The sequence below is a fragment of the Vipera ursinii genome (assembly GCF_947247035.1).
Source record: "Vipera ursinii genome assembly, chromosome: 17".
Classification (NCBI taxonomy): Eukaryota; Metazoa; Chordata; class Lepidosauria; order Squamata; family Viperidae; genus Vipera; species Vipera ursinii.
This window is the reverse complement of record NC_139530.1, coordinates 3,573,326-3,593,619: the sequence shown is the minus strand read 5'-3', so window position 1 is coordinate 3,593,619 and position 20,294 is coordinate 3,573,326.

Genomic DNA, 20,294 nt, shown 5'->3' with positions numbered 1-20,294 from the left:
TGGCTAACAACCACCCCCCCTCCGCCGCCCCCTGTCGAGGGGAATAAATTTCCTCCCGGTGCCTCAGGCGAGGCGACAAGAATGGAAGATGGAGATATGGCTAATTAGTTTGGCAGGATTTTGATCCCAGGCGCAGGCGGAAATGCCAGACCCAGTTTAGCCGAGCAAGCGGGCGGTGTATGGGTTGCCGTAGCGTAGGCGGTTATGTCATTTGCCTCCAGGCGAAAGCGCCGGTTCCATCCCATCTGATCTGGCAGCCAAGATGGTGTGGCTGTCGTTTTTTTTTTTCTCCCCCAAGGCATCCTGGCTTGCAGAGTTAAAGGTTAATTCCCTGCCTTAAAATTCTTTCTCTCTCTCTCTCTCTCTCTCTCTCTTTTTAAGTTTTAACCAGTCCTGAAGTTGCTCTTCCATTTCAAAAAAGGACAGTGCGGTAGTTCTCGACTTAACGACTACAACTCAGCCTAAAGTTTCAGCCGCTAAGTGGGCCGTTTGTTAAGTGAGTTGGCGAATCTGGCTTCCCTATTAGTTTAGCTTGTCAGAAGGTCGCAAAAGGGGATCACGCTACCCCGGGTCGTAAATACGAGTCGGTTGCCAAGCATCTTGAGTTTCGATCACATGACCACGGGGGATGCTGCAACGGCCATAAGTGCAAAAATCGGTCGTAAGTCACTTTTTTCCCAGTGCCACTGTACGTTTGAAGGGTCAGTAAAGGAACAGTTGTTAGTCAAACACCCCCTATTTGCCTTCTGTATATCGATTCTCATCTTCTGGGCTGAAGTCAACCAAAGTTATTACAAGTAAATAAATTTACATTAATGTTTTGTGGCATTGGCCCCTCGTTCTTCCTTTCAGCGCAACAGCCCTGTGAGGTAGGCTATCTGAGCAGAAACCTCAGCCTGTTCCTCCCTGAATTCAACAGAACAAATGCATTTCAAAAGCCGTGGTTCCTTTCTTTGTCGCTTCAATAGGGGAACCCTTCTTTGTATGGGATGGCTCGGGAATTCTGGGAGTTCAAGTCCACACTTCTGCAAGTTGCAAAAGACTGAAAAACGCTCCCATAATGAATGCAGGCTTGAAATCCATGCTGTGAAGATGCTGCGAGTCGCTAATGAAATACACCCAAATCTCCAATTCCTCTGTAGTCCCTTTTGTTCCGTCGTGTGATGCAATAAACCACAGTGGCTCGATCCATGGTGCACAGCGCGGCTGGCTGTGCCACACAGGGGTGTCCTTTGTCCCTTGGAAGACCAAGGTTGTGGCTTTCCAGCCATCCTCCTTCAGGTGCCAAACCTGGGACGGCACACCGAAGTGGTGCCGTTGTGTCAGATACACGATGGGCCTGTCTTGCCGGGGAGGCGTGCAGGCAATCAGCATTTCCACTGAATATTCAGAAGCGGAAGGGAGGTCAGGCAAGGGAGAATTAATCAAAGCCGCCACGGCAGCGAAGCCCCGTAAAGGAAATAAAAGTGCGATAAAATTCACCACACCACCAGACTGGAGTGGCAGAGAGTCTTAATCACCGGCGACGTAAGGAAGCGGCAACTGCTTAGGGGCGGTGATGGGGGAGAGAGAAATGCTGTTTATTCCCCGGCTCATGTATTTTCAGATAAAACAAAGTAATAAGCTAATTAAAAGGATCCCATGCATGTCTGAGTGCCATCAGACAAAAGAGGAGAAGAAGTGGGGGGGGGGGGGGAAGCAGGAAAAAAAAACAAATAATGCTTTTTTTCTGCCTGGATGGGCCCCGTCTACCTGTCTGGGCCATTGGGAGAATAAACAAAGATTCTGAATTTAACAAAATAACAGAATTAGCAGAGTTGAAAGGGACCTTGGAGGTCTCCTACCCAACCCCTTGCTTAAACAGAAGGCCCTATACGAGGGGTCTTCAAACTTGGCCCTTTGATGACTTGTGGACTTCAGTTCCCAGAGTTCCTCAGCCTGGCTTCTTGTCCTGCCTTCAGGCGCTTTGGAGAATGGCTTGGCTCCCTCTTCTTTGGGGCAGCCCCTGAGAGATTGGAAGGCTGCTATCATGTCCCCCCTCATCCTTCTCTTCATTAAACTAGACATACCCTGTTCCTGCAACTGTTCATCGTATGCTTTGGCCTCCAGTCCCCTTTTTCACCATGTTCGTTGGGTTAATTGAAAAAAAGACTGTCCAAAAATTCTTATCTGCCCTCCTTCATTTGAGTTCCTGAGGAAGAATGTCTTAGGTTGTATTAAACCTAGATATATAGCTAGAAAAATGGGTGGATGGAAAGATGGATAGATAGATCGATAAATCGACAGATGGAAAGACAGACCGATTCATGCAGATAGAAGGATGGATGGAAAATGGTTGGATAGATAGATGGACAAGATGGATGGATGGAAATGGATGGATAGGTAGATTGAAAATGAATAAATGTATAGAAGGAAGGAAGGAGACAGACAGATAGAAGAAAAATGAATAGTCAAGATGGATGGATGGAAATGGATAGGTAGATTGAAAATGAATAGATGTATACAAAGAAGGGAGGATAGCTGACCAGAGCCGCCCCAACGGTGGCATACAAATGGAATAAATAAACGGAATAAATAAAGCAGCCAAGCAAGGGACTTCCTGTCCCAGTGCTAGGACCTTATGCCTTTTTAAGCCATTAACTGCCTTGGATCTCTGCTTGAGGGCCCCTGTGGGTGAAACGGAGAAGGCTTTGCAATATATTTGCTTAAGGTTAATTTTAACCGGTGGCTCTCTCAGTCAGAACAAAGTTTTGAATTTGCATCACACAATTAATGTTCCCCTGGCCTTTGAAGAATGTGCCGCGCTGAAACCGGTCTGGAATTTTCCGTGGCTGAGCACTTGCTGCAGCATCCCCACAATGAAAATTCAGGTGCTTGGCAACCGCTGTGCATTATGACGGTTGCGGTGTCCTGGGGTGGAGGGTTCACCTGATCCCCTTTTGCAACCTCCTGACAAGCCAAGGAAGGGGGGGAAATTAACAACCAGGTGGCTCGCTTAACAGCGTTGGTAAGAAAGGTCGTAAAATGGGAATTAGCAGTTGTCTTGCTCAGCCATGCAAATGTTGGGCTCAATTCTTTTGTCGTTAAGTTGAGGACGACCCGTTTATCCTTCCGGCTCTAATTTTGGACGCCCGCTTTCCCTCTCCCTCTTTTGCATCCTTGGAATAATAAGTGGAATGTCTCCACTAAGCGCATCACCCTTAGGCTTGGAGACTGAGATATGGGTTGCCTTAAAGCAGGCTCGTCTTCTTCGCACGTGATGGATTAGCCTGCTTTGGGTGAGCCAAGATGCAAATTGCTATTTAAACAGCCCGTATTTCCAAAACAACGTGGGTCTTTTGGAGCCGGAGACTTGTTAACCTGCTCGATCATTTTCCGGCCTCCCAATTCATGATCAATACCTAACTCTGCCCTGTACGGCCAGCTGGCCTCAAGTCGCAGAGAGACCTTAACCACGTTTTTTTTTCCACCATAAAAATCACAAAGCCCGGGGGGGGGGGGCAAAATTAACCTAGAGGTGCTGGCTGGGGAATTCTGGGGGAGTTGAAGCCCACCCAGCTGGAAAGTCGTGGAGGCCAAACACGGCCCCGGGATGTGTTTTGCCACCAAGGGTTAACCTATCCAGGTCTCCTGGCCGCAAATAAACATCATTACGACAGGGAGAACCAGTTTGGTGCGGTGGCGGTGGCACCAGGCTCAAAACCAGGAAACAGACTTGGGCACAAAGCCAGCTGGGTCATCTTGGGCCAGTCCCTCTTGAGAAGGGGGGGGGGAAACAACAACCCAAAAAAACCACTCCCCAATTTCGCCAGGAAATCTGCAGGGACGGTTGCCAGGAGTCTACAGTGACTCCGAGGGCATTAAAACACACACACACACACACACACACACAGAGAGAGAGACGACCCACCATCTGGCTAGCAGAGCAGCTTTTGAATTGGGAGCTGCGTTTTGGGGAAAGCACCGCCCGCGCCTGCTTGCTCGCGCGTCCCAAGGCGCGCATCCTTCATCCTTCATCCATCCATCCATCCATCCATCCATCCTTCCATCCCTCCCTCCATCCACCCACCCCTCCCCAGCCTCGGCGCCGCGCTTCTCTCGCCGGGCGTCCGTGCGCGTCCAGGCGCTCCAGGCAGCGGCGGATTCCGGGAAGCCTGGATCCCTCCCCCAAGAGCTCCAGGGAGCCGGCGGCGGCGGCGGCTCCGGCTCCGGCTCCTCCACGTGGGAGGGCGCGCCTGCAGCGGGGAGGTCGGCAAGCGGCCAGGCGGCCGAGCGGTGACCTGGGTCGGCTTTGGTCTCCGGCACAGCCGGGAAGGCGGGCGAGGCTGGCAGCCGTGCGCGCAAGGCGAGTTGGCTGGCCAGGTGAGCCCGGCGCGGTGCTCTCCAACCAGGCGCCCGTGGGGAGGCGCTAGCGGGGGCCAGCGCCAGGCGGGGGCGCCGGCAAGGTGGCCCTGCCGCCCCCAACCCCGCGAGGTAGGCCACCCGAGAGGGAGGAAGACTCGGGGCTCCCAGCTGAGATGCGAGAGAATTGGAGAGTCTCCCGGTTGGGTCTCCAGCGTTTATCCATTGCCGCTGGAGAAGCTATCTTATCAATTGCTTCACGGTTCTTAGTTTCCACTCGGAAGAAGGCAAGCAAGATGCTGGCCATCTTGGTTGCCGGAGTGGCCCCCTAGGCCAGCCCCCCTGTTGGGCTCCCCAGAGGGTGAGACTGTTGGGGTCCTCAGGAAGAGATTGAGGTCCTCAAGACTGTCCCTTCTGGAACCAGTTCCCCAAAGCAAGTGTCCACTTCCGTTTCTTTCTCTCTGAAGATGGAAGGAGTCCATCTATTTTGGTGTGTTGTGTGTGAAGGCTACTTGGTGGATGTTCTTGCTCACCCCTGGCTCTGCCTGCACGTAAAAGCTGGAAGGCAGACAGGATCTGAACCCCCCTGTGTTGCAGTCCCGCAGGAGTGTAAAATTTATAACTGGCTTCTCTGAGATGTCTGGAGATTGTCACACACAGACACACACACACACACACACAAAACCACCTTGAATCCAATCATGGTTGACTCAGGAAGTTGAAGGGCTTGGCTTGCCCCAACATGATGCGCCCCAAATTCTCAATTTCAGTTGAGTTTAGCGTATTGGCCAAAGCGCTGAATGGTGATCAGCTCAGAGTCTGGTGTTGTGTGAATTGAACCAACTGGGTGAATTCACTAAACACCTGGCATATAAGGAGGGCGCCAGTTTTTACAGGCTTGATTCTGGCAAGTTTGTGGTCCTTTCTGCGAACACGTAGAAAATCAGAGTTAACATATGTTCCCAACTTGCCAAGGGCATCTTCCATGTGGCCACCACTGAATGGATGACAGATGCTACGGGGTGGAAAAATGGCTGAATCTTTCCTCAAATTTCATAGCCATATAATGCTGGTATTCACACATCATACCCCAAAGTCTGGCTTGCTTGCAGCATTGTTAAAACAATTGACATTTTTTATATTTTTAACGCACTCTCTCTCTCTGTGGATAAGGCTGAATGCTAAGATACAGTTAGGACTCAGAGTTGTCACGGTAAATGCAAATTTCATTTTTGAATTAGCAAAAGCACCCTTGTTGATTGCTTACCTACTCTATTATATTGTTTTGATATATATATACATATTTCATTCTGCATGCTTCCTGGTGGTGTATAGATTTCTAAGATCCTTAGATTTGCTTAGCTGAAGTTAAACATAACTGCTTCTTACGAGCTAACATGCTCATATAATATTAGATTATGGTTTATTAATCTGTTCCAAATTGTAATATTTTATCTGGATTTATTTATTTGTTTTTGTTTCTTTCAGGGTGCGTGAGAGAGAAAGAGGGAGAGAGAGGCTATTCCGACAGGTAAGGTAATAAAATAGGAGCTTACCTCATTTTAAAGTATTTTTGAGATTCTTTGGAAAGAGAGAAAGAGAGGAAGAATCTTCTCTGCCTCCAGGCAGTCCTCAATTGGGACTAGCAACTTGATTTCACTAGGTGAAACCTCGACGGTGCTCACGATCTGACTTCGGCTTGTGGTAATTCACTGAACGACCAGCAAAGGTTGTGAAATGGGGTCACAAGTAATAACTTATTTAACAACTGCATCACTTAGCGACAGGCCTTTTGGTCCCAATTATGCTTGTAAATCAAGGACTTCCTGTAAGGAGACAAAAGCTGGGTTTTTTTGTTTTTAAAAAAAGAACGGATAAAATTGAAAAAAAAAAGGCAAACTCACCTATTCCCCCCCTTTCTTGTCCTATACATGTTTAGTCAGGAGTGGGTTGAACTGGCTCCACTTCGTAGCCAGTTGTGGTTTTGGTCACGAAACGGGAACATTTTAAAACAAAGAGCTCTCTTTTTGAGCACTGGAAGGGTAAATCTGTATTGGGAAGATCCCTCTCTTGTCAGATGTTCCTGGTGTTTGCCAGCAGATTCTCCGGCCAGATTGACCAATGACCTTTGGGTGATCAAAGACCAAGTGAGCATTTAGACTGGTCAAAAAAAAAGCATAACGAACCTTTGATTCGTTTTAGGCCGAGAGTTGCTTCAAACAGCGGCCGGAAGGCAAAAAATGAAGCTGTAAATTTCTTTATGAGCAAACCCGGGTTCCTCACCTAGCTTGATGTTAAAATCCAGATTAATCAACTCGTGAGCCTCTTCCCAATCCTTACCCTGCAGACAGATGCTTGCCAACTTTGTGGATTAAATCGGTGGCTGTGATCCCAGAAATGTATGTGTGGTTTTGTGCGCGCTCGTGTATGTACCCGGCCAGCTTTCCTTTGAAGCATCATTCCTACAAACATCTGGGAGCTTTTCCGCCGCCTTTTTATTATATTTAAGCTTTAAAGATTTAAACTGAAGTGAGTTGTCCTTCAGCCTATGTTGGGGATATCAAAGGAATCCTTGGCACATTTTTTTCCCCCATTGTACTGTCTCTCGCTCTTCTAAATTCTTATTTGCAAGTGCTGAGCATTGCCTGGAAATCGGAATTTTCCCTGTGATCTTAAAGCACTTATTGGCTTGATTTATTCCTGCTCTTCCCCTCTCTGGTTAGCCTCTGTTCCTCAGTTTTGGCATCCTTAAGCGGCGTGGATTTCAACTCCCAGCCAGCCTGAATTTGGGGAGTTGAAGTCTGCAGAGCTTAAGTTGCCAAGGTTGAGGAACCCCACTTTGGCTTGTCTTGGCGCACCCTCAGACCTCTGTTTTTGCAACCCCAATGTGGTAACCTGGTTTTCATGCTGCAATTCCAGATAAAAATCATAAGATTCTTAAATGAGGGATATGAATAAAGGCCTGTGTGTCGATACGGATATTTGCATTGGGCGAGCAAGCCTACGAACGTTGGCTTTTTGGTACGGTGGGATTCTTGACTCCTGCGCACATCCTTTTGGGGTTATAATTCTGCATTCAAAATATCTGCCGTGGTCTGGCAGGGAAGATGCTGATGGCAATTAAAATCTCTGCGATAAAGGCACTGTAAACATCGTTGAGGCTGATTAACAGAAGAAGAGGTTTTTTTGGGGGGGACTGGGGGGGAGGAGGGAATGTAGCTCTTCCGACTCAGTGTCCTTGTGTGTTGTCTTCCTTAGCAGGATGCACTCAATAACTGCTCCAAAGTGTGAGAGGAAGGACTTTGTGGAATAGATCAATGTGCAGCTTTTCGGTCCAAATTGGGCAGAAAAATTCAGTCACGGATGAACAGAATAGAGATAGGAAGGAAGGAAGGAAGGAAGGAAGGAAGGAAGGAAGGAAGGAAGGAAGGAAGGAAGGAAGGAAGGAAGGAAGGAAGGAAGGAAGAACGAGACAGGTTGCTTACCACCTCTGAGGAATGGAGGTAGACAGAATGTAGAATCCTAAGGGAGGAAGGGACCTTAGAGGTCATCTAGCCCAACCCCCTGCTCAAGGCAGGAGACCTTGTAACATCCCAGTGATGGGAGCATCCACAACTCCAGGAGGCAAGGCTGTTCTATTGATTAATCCAGTAATCCATTTTTGATCCCTGTCAGGAAAGTTATCATTTCTTTTCAGATTGGATCTCTCTTTAACAAGCTTCCACCTGTTATTTCTTGTCCTGCTCTCTGGTAATAAATTCACACACACACACACACACACACACACACACACACACACACCCTCTTCTTCGTGACAGCCCCTCAAATATTGGAAGATTGTTACTATGACCTTCCCAATCCTTTTTCTCTGTCGACATAGCCCATTTCCTCAATCATTCGTCGTACGGTTTAGCTTCCAGACCCCTGATCAAGTTTGTTGCTCTTCTCCGCACTCTTTCTAGAGTCTCAGCCTCTTTGTGTGTGTGGCTGTTGTGGGGATAGCAAAATTGGATGCCGCATTCCAAATGTGGCTTCTGCAGGGTTAGGTGTACAAAGGGGTTTTATCACTTCTCGTGGTAATATATAATCCCTCTGTTGATGCAGCCTAGAACCGCATTGGCCTTTTGGGAGAGCTGCAGCACCTTCCTGGCTCACAGGTAAGTTGTGGTCCACAACGGAAAGCAAAGTTTTTTCTTACAGGCAGTCCTCATTTAGCGACCGCCTCGTTTAGTGACCATTTGCAGAAACGACGGTTCTGAAAAGGTAAATTGGCAGCGAGTCCTGGCATCAAACAACCTTTGAAGGTCTGCATAAATGCGTGTGGGTTGCCAAGTGCCCGATTTTTGATCACACGACCGTGGGGAATGCTGCGGTGGCCATAAGGCTTGTGAGCTAAGGGTTCCCCGAGGTTAAAAATGGTTTTCAGGAGTTGGAAATAACCGCCTGAGTTTGGAACACAAGGGCACGCCGCAGTGCTCACGTGCGTAAGGATCCTGGGTCTTGTTTACTAAAGGGTGGGCATCGTGTTCTCCTGCTTGAGCAGGGGGCTGGACTAGAAGGCCTCCCAAGGTCCCTTCCAGCTCTACTCTATTCCAATGTTTTGGGGGTGTCTCTAACCGGGTGTTGTAAAAGGCTGGGTCGAAACTTACTCCGTGAGAGAAAAGCATGGCTGTAATCCAGAGGTTGGTTTTTTGTTGGTTTTTTTTTTTTTTGCTTCTGCTTTTTCCTCTGCTGGAGCTGAATGAGTCACCGAGGAGATGGCGGCAGCTTGGGGGCGGCCTTGTTAATTGAACTGTGCCGCCAGCAGACTCGTCATCAGTCTCGGATCTGAGTCCACACACACACACACACACACACACACACACACACACGCCTGTGCTGGGAAAGCGGATAAGGTCACAACAGTGAGTTACAACAGAAAGAGAAAGAGTTGCATTTGCAGTATGCTAAAAAAAAAAAAGGCAATCACCTATTTGTATTTGCAAGAGGAGGTTGCCTACCTAACCCATTATTCTGTTGTTGTTATCATCGTCATCGTGCAGTCAGCCAGATGTTCAGGCTGAACTTGGCAGGATTTTTCTCCCCCTACTGAGATCTTGCCAAGGACCTGGGATACAGGCAGTTGTGGATGTTGGAAGGCGTCAGAGGTGTCATCGCCCGGATGTAAGCCCGGATGTAATTCAATTGCTGCCTCTTGCAATTGACCGATGGTGAATTTGTCAATTCCCCACGGTGTTCAAACGATGCTCCAGTTGTTTAGGGATTGCACCCAAGGGCGCCGAGGACTTTGGGGTCCACCTTTGCTTACTTCTGCCAGGGTTGTTCTATTTCTGTTTTGCGGGTCTTTGTATTTTGTGACCTCCTTTTCATTTCTTTCTCTTCACTTCCGCTGGCTCCAGGCACTGCCACGTCCACTATCCAGTCCTTTTCTCTTTCTGATTGACCATTGTTAAATGGCGTGTTGTTGTTGTTGTTGTTGTTGTTATTATTATTATTATTATCATCATCAAATGCATTTGCTACCCAGGTCAGGTTGACTCTGTTCCTTTTCCAGGGTCAGCTACGGGAATCCATCACAAAGCTGTCAACCTTATGGAGAAAGTGCCTTGCTCACAATCCATAAACATTTGAAGAGGTCACTTCCAGGTCTGGTAGCAGAGAGTTCCACGGGTGAATGGAACAAGCAGGGCTTCATTTGGTCAGTTCTGATTGGCAGGGAGAAAATGCAAGGCTGTTTCCCCTGCTGACCTGGCTTCTGTTTATCTCCTAGCTTTTAAACTAGCTTTTTAGGATCAGAGCAAGTGAGTAACATGGATTGGGGAAAAGCGCTATCAGGAAGGGCAGAAATGATGCTACAGATAGCCCTCAATTTTACAGTTGCAAGGACCTCGCTTAGGGCGATCTTGTTCAGATCATCATCATCGCCTAACTGTGTTTAGTTTTGCAACCTTTTTAAGCGAAGACAGCAGTTGTTGAGCAAGCCCATTGTTTGCGATGGGTAATTTTTGTCGGAAGTTGGAAATTGTTATTTAGGTGGTGCCTTTTTATTTCGCACCAGGCAAATTCTCTTTGGTCTCAGCCAGCCTACTTAGGCCCGAGGGCATCAGATGCCCAAACCTGCAGGGATTTTTCTCCAAGGGGGATTGGGGTCTGTTTGTCAGCACAGGGGGCAAACGTTGTTGGTGTCCCACAGCTAAGAAAGCACACGTTGCTTTCCCGTGCTGGGTGGGGCAGGCTTCCAGCGGATAAGACGGTTGCATAATTAAAACCAGAATAACAGTTTTTCCGGCTTTTGCCCTGCGGCGTAAAATAAGATCACAGCTTGGGGGCCAGCTGCTGGCGACTCGGCCCTGGCAGCATGAAAAAAATGGAGACGAACGAATAATTTATGCTCCAAGCGCCGCCTCGCACCAGGCAAAATTTGTGCCAATAACTCCTCCTCACTCTGAAAAGCACGCAATCCTTTATTGCACAAATTATTAATGACCGGAAAATAAATGACTTGGTAATCAGATTGCCCTGGCTGGCCAGTGCTGGGGAGTATTCTTTTTATTTGTGTAAATTCTGAAGCAGGTAAGCTACGTTTTTCCCGGTCCACCACCCTGCCTGACAACAGAACAGATTAAACAAAGAATATCCTGGTTATTTCCTTGTCTGCAGAGACATGTTTACTCAAGAGACAAGCTTGGCCCAGTTTTGGAGTCAAAACATCGTCCAGGGAGTTTGGATTTAAAAGAATGTTTCTCAAGCAACTTGAAGAGATGTAGACTTCAGCTCCCAGAATTCCCCAGCCAACCTCTTCCCGTTGTCGAAGCCAAGAAATCTTCATTTAAAAAGTAGATACAAGTAATCCTTGATTTAGTGAACATTCAAAGTTACAACAGCATTGGAAAAAGTGACACAAGCTTATCCTTGCATTGATGAGCATTGCAGCGTCGCCGTGGGATCGAAATTCAGCCGGATACTTCCAATCTTCCTAACTTTTGAAAAAAACTTTTTAAAAGGTTTCCCCACCCCCACCCCACCCCCAGGAACCCTTACTTTTTTTTAACCTTCTCTTTTAAAACTGTTTCTGACTCTGTCACTTTTCACGGTTTCTATATGTAAACCGCCCAGATCCGCTTAATTGAGAAGGGCGGTGTAGAAGTTAGATGAACAAATGAATAAGTGGAGGCAATCCTCAATTTGCAACAGATCATTTTGTGACGGTTTGAAGTTACAAGCTACGCCTATGCTGGTCAGTTGGAATCCGGATTCAGGACAGGTTGCTATTTATACCCAGGGTAGATCTCCAAGTTCTGTGAAATGGATCCAGTTTGTTTGGAGGCAGGATGAGACCGGGAAAATCAACAGCTGGTGTCTTTGCGTCCGTGCAAGAGGGAAGCTGTTGTCTTTTGGCTTTTATTGTTCCAAAACGTGACCCTTTCAGAAGATTTTTTTTTGGTCAGCACTTTTTTCTGCCTGTTACATGGCTTTCTAAGCTGTTTTCCAAAGACCAGAAGGAAGAAACCTAGCATTTTACAGTCTTTTGCAACATTTTACAACAATATTCTGTGTGTAGAATAGCACACATTTTGGTGAGAGAGAAGTTCCCTGAGGAACAAACCCCAAAGCTCAAAAACTAAACCTCTCGTCCCGGTGACCGACTCAGATTAGGTTTTCAAGCCCAACATTTACACGTAGAGCGAAGCCATGACGTAGCTTCCTTTATCCTGGTTTATCATGATGGCAAACCCAACTTTTGCTTGTTCCAAGATTTTTGGGTCAAAGCAAGGTCAGTTCCATGGGAAATATTCAAGCAACTGAACTGGCCAATGCAATCCTTGAAATAATCTGTCAAGGAATTGAATCTCTAGGTCAGGGGTCCCCAAGCCCCAGTCCGTGGACCGGTACCGGGCCGCGGCATGCCAGCAACCGGTCTGGCACAAACAAGCAAAGCCCTCACCCGCGGGATGCAGGCAGCACACAAAACCACGCGCCCTCCGGTCGGCGGAAAAAACCTCTCTCCACAGAACCGGTCCCCAGTGTCCAAAAAGTTGGGGATCTCTGCTTTAGGTTATTGCTTCAGACCGGAAGAAATCCAATTTGTTCGCATTGCTTCCCATATATATCTGCCAACTTCAGTCATCTCAAAAACTGAGGACCCAGATTGTTGGGGGCAATAAGCTGACTTTGTAATAATGCCGCTTGGGGGGCCCCCCGAAAGCCCTAATAAGCAGGCATATACATAGAATGAAGGCTATTGCTAAGCCCATTGATTTGTGCTTCTTAGATTGTAAGCCGCCCTGAGTCTTCGGAGAAGGGCGGGATATAAAATGGGGTTTAAAAAAAAAAAAAAACAAAACTTAGCGGTTTTCACCCTAGGACCCATTTTGCGCCTGGAGTTAAAAACTTGAGTTAAAAGACAACCCTAGTTGAGCCACAAAGCTTTGTGGCCTCGCAGTCCTCTTTCTTATGTGAATTTTAGTCACCTTAAATCTGGAAGCTGGGCCTTTGGACTTTTCCGCTCCAGAGCGTGGTGAAGAATCAGAGATCGTCCACAGAAGGCACCCTAGGCGGGTAGAAATCTTGCTGCCAACTTTACCCAAGACGCAGATGCCTTGCTGGCTTATGTAGGCATGTGCAGGGAGGCTAACAGGCCACGACACGTTCCCGCAACAACGTGGGAAGTTCTGTGGTCTGGCTTGCTTTCACGTCTGCATCCTTTCCCTGGCTGCCCCCCCCCTCCATCTCCATAGCTCCGAAGGATTGCAATTAAAGATGTTGGCCTAATTAATTCTAGTCAGTCTCCTTCCTTTCCCAGGAACACGGCATCTTTTTTTTTCTTTTGCTTCACGGTTAAACAGCCTGCTTTCCTGCTTCCCGGGAAAAAGCCTGGAAGTCAACAGCTTGTAGACACACAACTCCGATAAAAGTCTTGCCCTTTTTTGGGGTGGGTGGGTACGTGCAATATCGATCCTCCGCTCCGCAGCGGGTCCATGCCATACTTCCAAAAAGGAAGTGTGAGAGTTGATTTCCCCTGCTTGCGACCAGACGCTGCAATTTTGGCGGCGCTGTGAAGTTCTCCCCTCTTGCGTTTTGTTGCGTTGATTATCTCCTGGCGGTGGTTCCATTTTAACCTTTCTTAACTCGCTTGCTTGAGCTTTTAGACTCTTTAAGGAAGGCAACCTCCCTTTCAACAACTTGTGTTGCAGCCGTAAACTCCAAACGAACAACAGGAGATTTATTATTTTAATTTTTTCCCCACCCCCCCCCCCCCCGTCCCAAGCAAGCTGAGAAATGTCTCGATGGTTCGCGTCACCTGCCTTAAAGCTACCGGGATTCAAATTTGAATAAATATCGAACGCTTCTGCATGTTGAAAGAACAAAGGCAACGAAATGGGGAGTCGGACAAGCAGTTTGGACCGGCAGAGTCGATCTAAACCCTCAGATGAGACAGCGAAGGATTCGAAAAGCAGAGGATCAGCTGAGAAAGAGGCGCAAAGGAGAAACCACCGTTTGTGGCTCTTTTCAACCCCTTCCCAACCCGGGGGAGTAGCCAAGGCTGAAGTTAGTCCTCAGCTTAGGACCAAGACCAGCATTTCCACTGCTCAGAAAGATTAAGCGAATCGTATTTGATTTGATGACCTTTTGGGGTCGTGGTTTGTTAAGCGGATCGCCACGGTTGTTAAGTAAATCGCATGTCGTTAAGCGAATCCAGCTTCCTTCCTGGATTTTGCTGGTTGGAAGCCGGCTGGGAAAGTCGGCAACTTGGATCAGGTGACCCCAGGATGCCGCCACCGTCGTAAATACAGGTGGTCCTCGACATACAGCAATTCATTTAGTGACTGTTCGAACTTTCTTCTTTTTTTCTTTCTTTCTTTCTTTCTTTCTTTCTTTCTTTCTTTCTTTCTTTCTTTCTTTCTTTCTTTCTTTCTTTCTTTCTTTCCTTTCCTTCCTTTCTTCTCTCCCTCCTTCCCTCTCTCTTATCTCTTTTGTCTTTCCTTTCATTGTCTCCCTCTCTCTGCCCTTTCCTCCCCCTCCCTCCCTCCCATCTCTTTTTCTTGCCCCCTTTCTTCTTTCCTTGCCTTTCCGGATCTCCTTCCCTCCCTCCCTCTTTCTTCTTTTCCTGCTTCCTTCTTGTCTTCCCGGGCCCAGCCAGCTCCAGCCTCCAGGGCAGGGAGAGGCAGCCGGGAGGAGAACCAAGGGGCAAATGCATCCTCCTTGGGGCCTGCACCGCCCTCTGGGCTCCGCTGCTGCTCCTGCTGGCTTTTATTTATTGCCTCTCTCCTGCTCTGGCGGCGCTGCTGCAATTCTGGGTTTGCTGCCAGCAGCTTGGAATGCGAGGGGGGGGGCAAGCAACCCACAGGAGGGGGGGGATCCGGAGCTGGGTCTCTCTCGCCCTGCTTTCTGCATCCAAGCTGCACCCCTGGTGCCCCCAGATTGTTCACTGCGCCCTGTTTCACTGGATCAGGAAGAAAGTGCGGGGTTGCCAGTCTCGGGGGGGGGAGAGGGGGGCTAACCTCGGTTAAGCTCAGCCCTGGTCGCTTTGATTTTGGGTGACTGAGGTGGTGTTATGCTCCCTTCTGCAGAGGTGGCCGGATTACGCCGACAGAGGGGTTAAACTCAGGAAACAGACTTTTCTGAAACTTAGCCCGGTATCACCCAGAGAACGTTTGCCCATCTTATCTCCCTTTCCGTCCTGTGGGGCAGACATTCAACAGGTAGGGGGAGGGGAGGGGGGAGAGAGAGAGAGAGAGAGCAAAATGTTTTTTTTTACTTGCTTCATTCAAGAACTAAGGATGCTCCAGCTAAGCGAGGCAAATTTTCTGCTTTCCTTCTTCTGGGACTCATTCCTCTGCAGACAGGCATTCAACAGATAAAGCACAGTGAGGGGCGGGAGAGAAAAGAATGGGTCCTTGGACAACATGTCTGCTTGTCCTAGACTGAAAAGGTCCAGACCACTGGCTGTCAGCCTGAAGCTCTTTCTTTCTTTCTTTCTTTCTTTCTTTCTTTCTTTCTTTCTTTCTTTCTTTCTTTCTTTCTTTCTTTCTTTCTTTCTTTTTCTATAGCCACCCAACTCAAGCAAGTGACAGCATTTTGGGAAGTTGCAACAGCACAATATTTACAAGAAAAGCATCCCAGAGTTAGGACCTCTTGGCAAAGGTGTTTTATTTTTATTTTTCTTCCTGATATTCCTAGCTCCTTGCAACATGGAGGAGGCACAAATACGTGGGTGACCTGAGTGAGTTTCCAGGTCTGAAGATGGATGGGTCTCAACCGCTCCTGATCTGCCAGCCAGCCTGCCTCTGGCCTGCCTGAGCAATGAATAAAGGAATGGCTAGATCTTGACTTACAATCATTTATTACAATTATTTATTGTGCAGCTCTTGCAGCATCTGTCCCCCCCCCCACTCCCCATCCAAATTTGGGCACTTGGTAATTGGCACGTATTTAAAATGTCCTGCCGGTCACATGATCACCATTGGTGACTTTCCCATTGACCACCTGATTCACTTAACAACATGGCAAAAAGGCCATAAAGTCAGGCACGACCCATCTAACCATCGCCTCATTTAGTGACGGACGTTTCTGATCGTAATTGAAATTTCCTGGCAGCGAGAACCATTAACCAGTGGAACTACCTGCCTCCAGAAGCGGCGAATGCTCCAACGCTGGAAGTTTTTAAGAAGAGACTGGACAGCCATTTGTCTGATAGGGTGTATGGTTTCCTGCCTGAGTGGGGGGGGGGTTTGGACTAGATGACCTCTAAGGTCCCTTCCATTATTATTATTGTTGTTGTTGTAAGTCAAGGACTGCCTGTATATGATGCCTGGTGCTTTTTCACTTTCTGCGTGTCGTGCTGGGACTTGATGTAGTTGGAAAACGAAGCTTTTTTGCTCTTAATTTCCTTTTTTTTTTGTTGTTCTTCAACGTGCCAGGAGGGGTGGGACTAGACGTAAATACCCTTCTCCCTTTCGGCGGAGCTATATTTCTTTTCCGCTGGCTGCTCTCCGCTCTCCTCCGCCCGGCCGCTAATGTCTCTGAAACTCCCAAAGACATTTATTTTCCCATCCGATCTTGGCTGGAAATGTGTCCCAAAAGGACTGGGGCTCCTTGTTAATTACATTGGAAGGATCCATTGCAGCTGCTGGGGGTGGGGGTGGGTGGGCTTGCAGCCGGATGGGGTGGGCAGATTGGTGTGAAGTGGGAGCTGGGTTTGGGAGGTGAAGAGAAAAAAATAAAATAACAGGCTGGGAGTACACGAAGAGCACCTGTGCTGCAAAATTCCCCAGTCTGACTTTGGAAAAGAGGAATGCCTTGGTAAGGCCACACTCGGAATACGGCATCCAGTTTTGGTCACCAGGATGTAAAAAAAGATGTCGAGACGCTAGAAAGAGTGCAGAGAAGAGCAACAAAGACGATCAGGGGAGTGGAGGCTCAAACATACAAGGAACGGTGGCTGGAATTGGGTATGTCTTGTTTAATGAAGAGAAGGACGAGGGGTGACATGATAAGCAGCATTCCAGTATCTCAGGGGCTGCCCCAAAGAAGAGGGAGTCAAGCTAGTCTCCAAAGCGCCCGAAGGCAGGACAAGAAGCAACGGATGGAAACTCACCAAAGAGAGAAGCAATCTAGAACTAAGGAGGAAATTTCCTGACAGAACAATTAACCAGTGGTTGTGAATGCTCCCATCACTGGAGGTTTTTAAGAAGAGACCGGACAAGCCATTTGTCTGAAATGGTACAGGGTTTCCTGCCTGAGCAGGGGGGGTTGGACTAGATGACCTCCGAGGTCCCTTCCAACTCTTGCTATTCTGTAATAAAATAATTGTTGGGTGTTTGGGGGGTGTTTTGCTCCAGGTGTGTGCGTGGTGGGGATTGCGACAGGGGCAGCGGGGGCCTTTCGCAGGGTCTGCAAAGCCCAAACCACAACCTCTCTTTAGATTTTTACCTCGACCCGCAGCTTTGCAGATGGAGAGATTGCAAGGAAGGGTCCCGGGTTCGGGTTTTGACGAGGTTGTAAAATTCGATGGCCAGGCTGCTTGCGTTTTTTTTGGCCTGATCGCAGTCGGTGGCTCTCTTTTTTTTTAATTTACTGTTTAAAGATTTTAAAATGGTTCCGCACGAATCCTTTTAAGTGCTTTCTTCTAGAAAATGGATTCTACGAGAATGTTATGCCCAGCAGTCTTTTAGCGCAATTCTCCTTCCGAGAGATGGGCTGGCTGGCGTGTTTTGGAGACTGGGAGTCTTGCTCAACAAACGAGGGAGGAGAGGCCATTTCTTCGGCCCTCTTTTTAAAAATTAACGGCTCTTTTCTTGCATTTGTGGAAATCTAGGGGAGTTAGAGCCAGATTAGCAGCTCTTTGAAGAAGTGATTCGGTTGTAAAGCGGTTTTTGAGCACTTACATACTTGTTTCTGGCAGGGTTCATTTCTCTCCTTCTTAAAAAAAAAAGGCTCAGATAGGAGGGCATCACAACACAACACATCATTGCCAGTTGGCAACGGGTGGAACAAGGTTTTACAGCTAGTCCTCGATTTACGACTGGAATTGAGTTGGAATTACCATTGTAAGTCGAGAAGCTTCTTCCACTCTGATCCATAAACATTTAGCTATGCAAAGCTGAAGAAACTTCCGGGATGAGAAGCGAAATCTCTTCAAAGAAAAAAAAGGAAGTCCACATGCCTCCTGGGAAAAAATGACTTCCAGCCATTACTTCTTGTCCTGCCTTCCGATGCTTTGGAAAATAGTTTGGAAAAAAAACCCTCTTTTTTTTTTCCTCCCCTCAAATGTTGGAAGACCGCTGCCGTGTTGCCCCCAAATCCTTCCCTTTGAACTTAAGTTTCTTTGCATAAGGAGGCACATTGGCCCACGGGCAGGGCGTGGAATTGCAATGCCAAGTGTAAACAGACCATCCTCTCGCCATTCCGGTTTGGATGTCGGTTTGACCCGGGCCCTGCTAGCTTTGGGGACAGCCGAATGCTTGTCAGCAACCTGGTGATCAAAAGGAAGTCTGCTTGGAATTTCCTATTCCGACAAGCAGGTGGTTTGATGCCTGGAGCAAGGTGAAACTTTTATTTTATTTTTATTTTTTCTCCTGCAACGGAGCTATTGAGTGTCACCATAGAAATGATAGATACGGCCATAACTGGAATTATTAAGGCGGCTAAGGAAGCCACTGCCATCACGATGTAAAGAGGCTCATGTTTTGAGGAAGGAGAATAAGCTGGAGAGGTGCAAATTTGGAGGAGATAAAATGTCACGTCCTTTTTCGGCCTTCGGCGAGAGACATGTCACATTATTATTGAGTCCACCAGGGATGGGTTTTTTTTTCTTCAAATGATCAGCTTCGGAATTGCCCTTTGCAGAGTTCGGGGGAGTCCTCAAAGTTACGACCACTTTATTCAGCCACTGTCCGAAGTTACAACAGTGCTGTTGTTGTTAGTTGCGAAGTCGTGTCCGACCCATCGCGACCCTATGGACAATGTTCCTCCAGGCCTTCCTGTCCTCTACCATCTTCTGGAGTCCATCTAAGCTCACGCCTACTGCTTCAGTGACTCCATCCAGCCACCTCATTCTCTGTCGTCCCCTTCTTCTATTGCCCTCAATCTTTCCCAGCATTAGGCTCTTCTCCAGTGAGTCCTTCCTTCTCATTAGGTGGCCAAAGTATTTGAGTTTTAGCTTCAGGATCTGGCCTTCTAAAGAGCAGTCAGGGTTGATCTCCTCTAGGACTGACCGGTTTGATCGCCTTGCAGTCCAAGGAACTCGCAGGAGTCTTCTCCAGCACCATAGTTCAAAGGCTTCAATTCACAACAGTGCTGAGCGTGGGGCAATTTCAACCAGAAGGGGTTGCCAATGTCAGCCGGAATTGAGGGATTGCAACCACTAAACAATGCAGTCATGTGATGTCCTATTTTATGACTGCATCGCTTAATAACAGAGATTCCTAGCTGCTGTCCTAACCTGAGGATTGGCCATTACAAGATGGCCATTACAAATTTAGAATAGGATAAGATAGGATAGAATGGAATGGGATAGAAAATGGAATAGAATAGAATAGAATAGAATAGAATAGAATAGAATAGAATAGAATAGAATAGAATAGAATAGAATAGAATAGAATAGAATAGAATAGAATAGAATAGAATAGAATAGTTGGAAGGGACCTTGGAGGTCTTCTAGTCCAACCCTCTGCTCAGGCAGGAAACCTATACCATTTCAGAGAAATGGGTAGGTTACATTTAATGAACCATAATTTCTTATATCTCAGATGTCAGGTCATCGCCTTCCCAGAATTTCTTCCTTTGAACAAAGGCAGAAGTGATGGGTGTGTGTAGGGGAAATCCCAATAGAGATTATTATTATTAATAGTTCTTTAAAAAAAAGCTTGTATTTTAGATCAGCTGCTCTTTTGCCCTGGCTGTAAAGAGGCTCTTAATGCACGTCTGCTTGGCCTGGTGCAACCAAGGCTTACCTCCTACAGACAGTTCCTCTAGTCTGCTGCACAGTCCCAGCACATGGCTGCTTGCACGTGGGTGTGATTTTCCCTCCTCCCCCCAGGCCTGTCATCAAGAGACTTATGCTTTGCTATTTGATGAATTGCAGGCCTGTCTGTCTGTGAATGGGCCCTGCGGGATGGCTGGTCAGAACGGACCCGCCAAGCGGAGGAAAGAATATGGAACTTGCCCAGGTCACACACATTCCTATTGGAGAGGGTGTCTCCTTGACACCGCCTTATTTTTTTCATAGATAATTTATTGAAATATGTGATTCCTCTGTGGTTGAAGCCTTTTTTCTAAATTCACGGGATTCTTTTCTTTCGCCATGCATATGTACACACTCGAAGTAGACTGTGATGTTTCTCTGCGTGTTATGTGTGTGTCTGTGGGTATATGCGTAATGGTTACCTTTGGAGAACTGAAGGCAACAAAATCTCCTTTTAATGTATGCTGATTGCTGTACATTTAAAGTG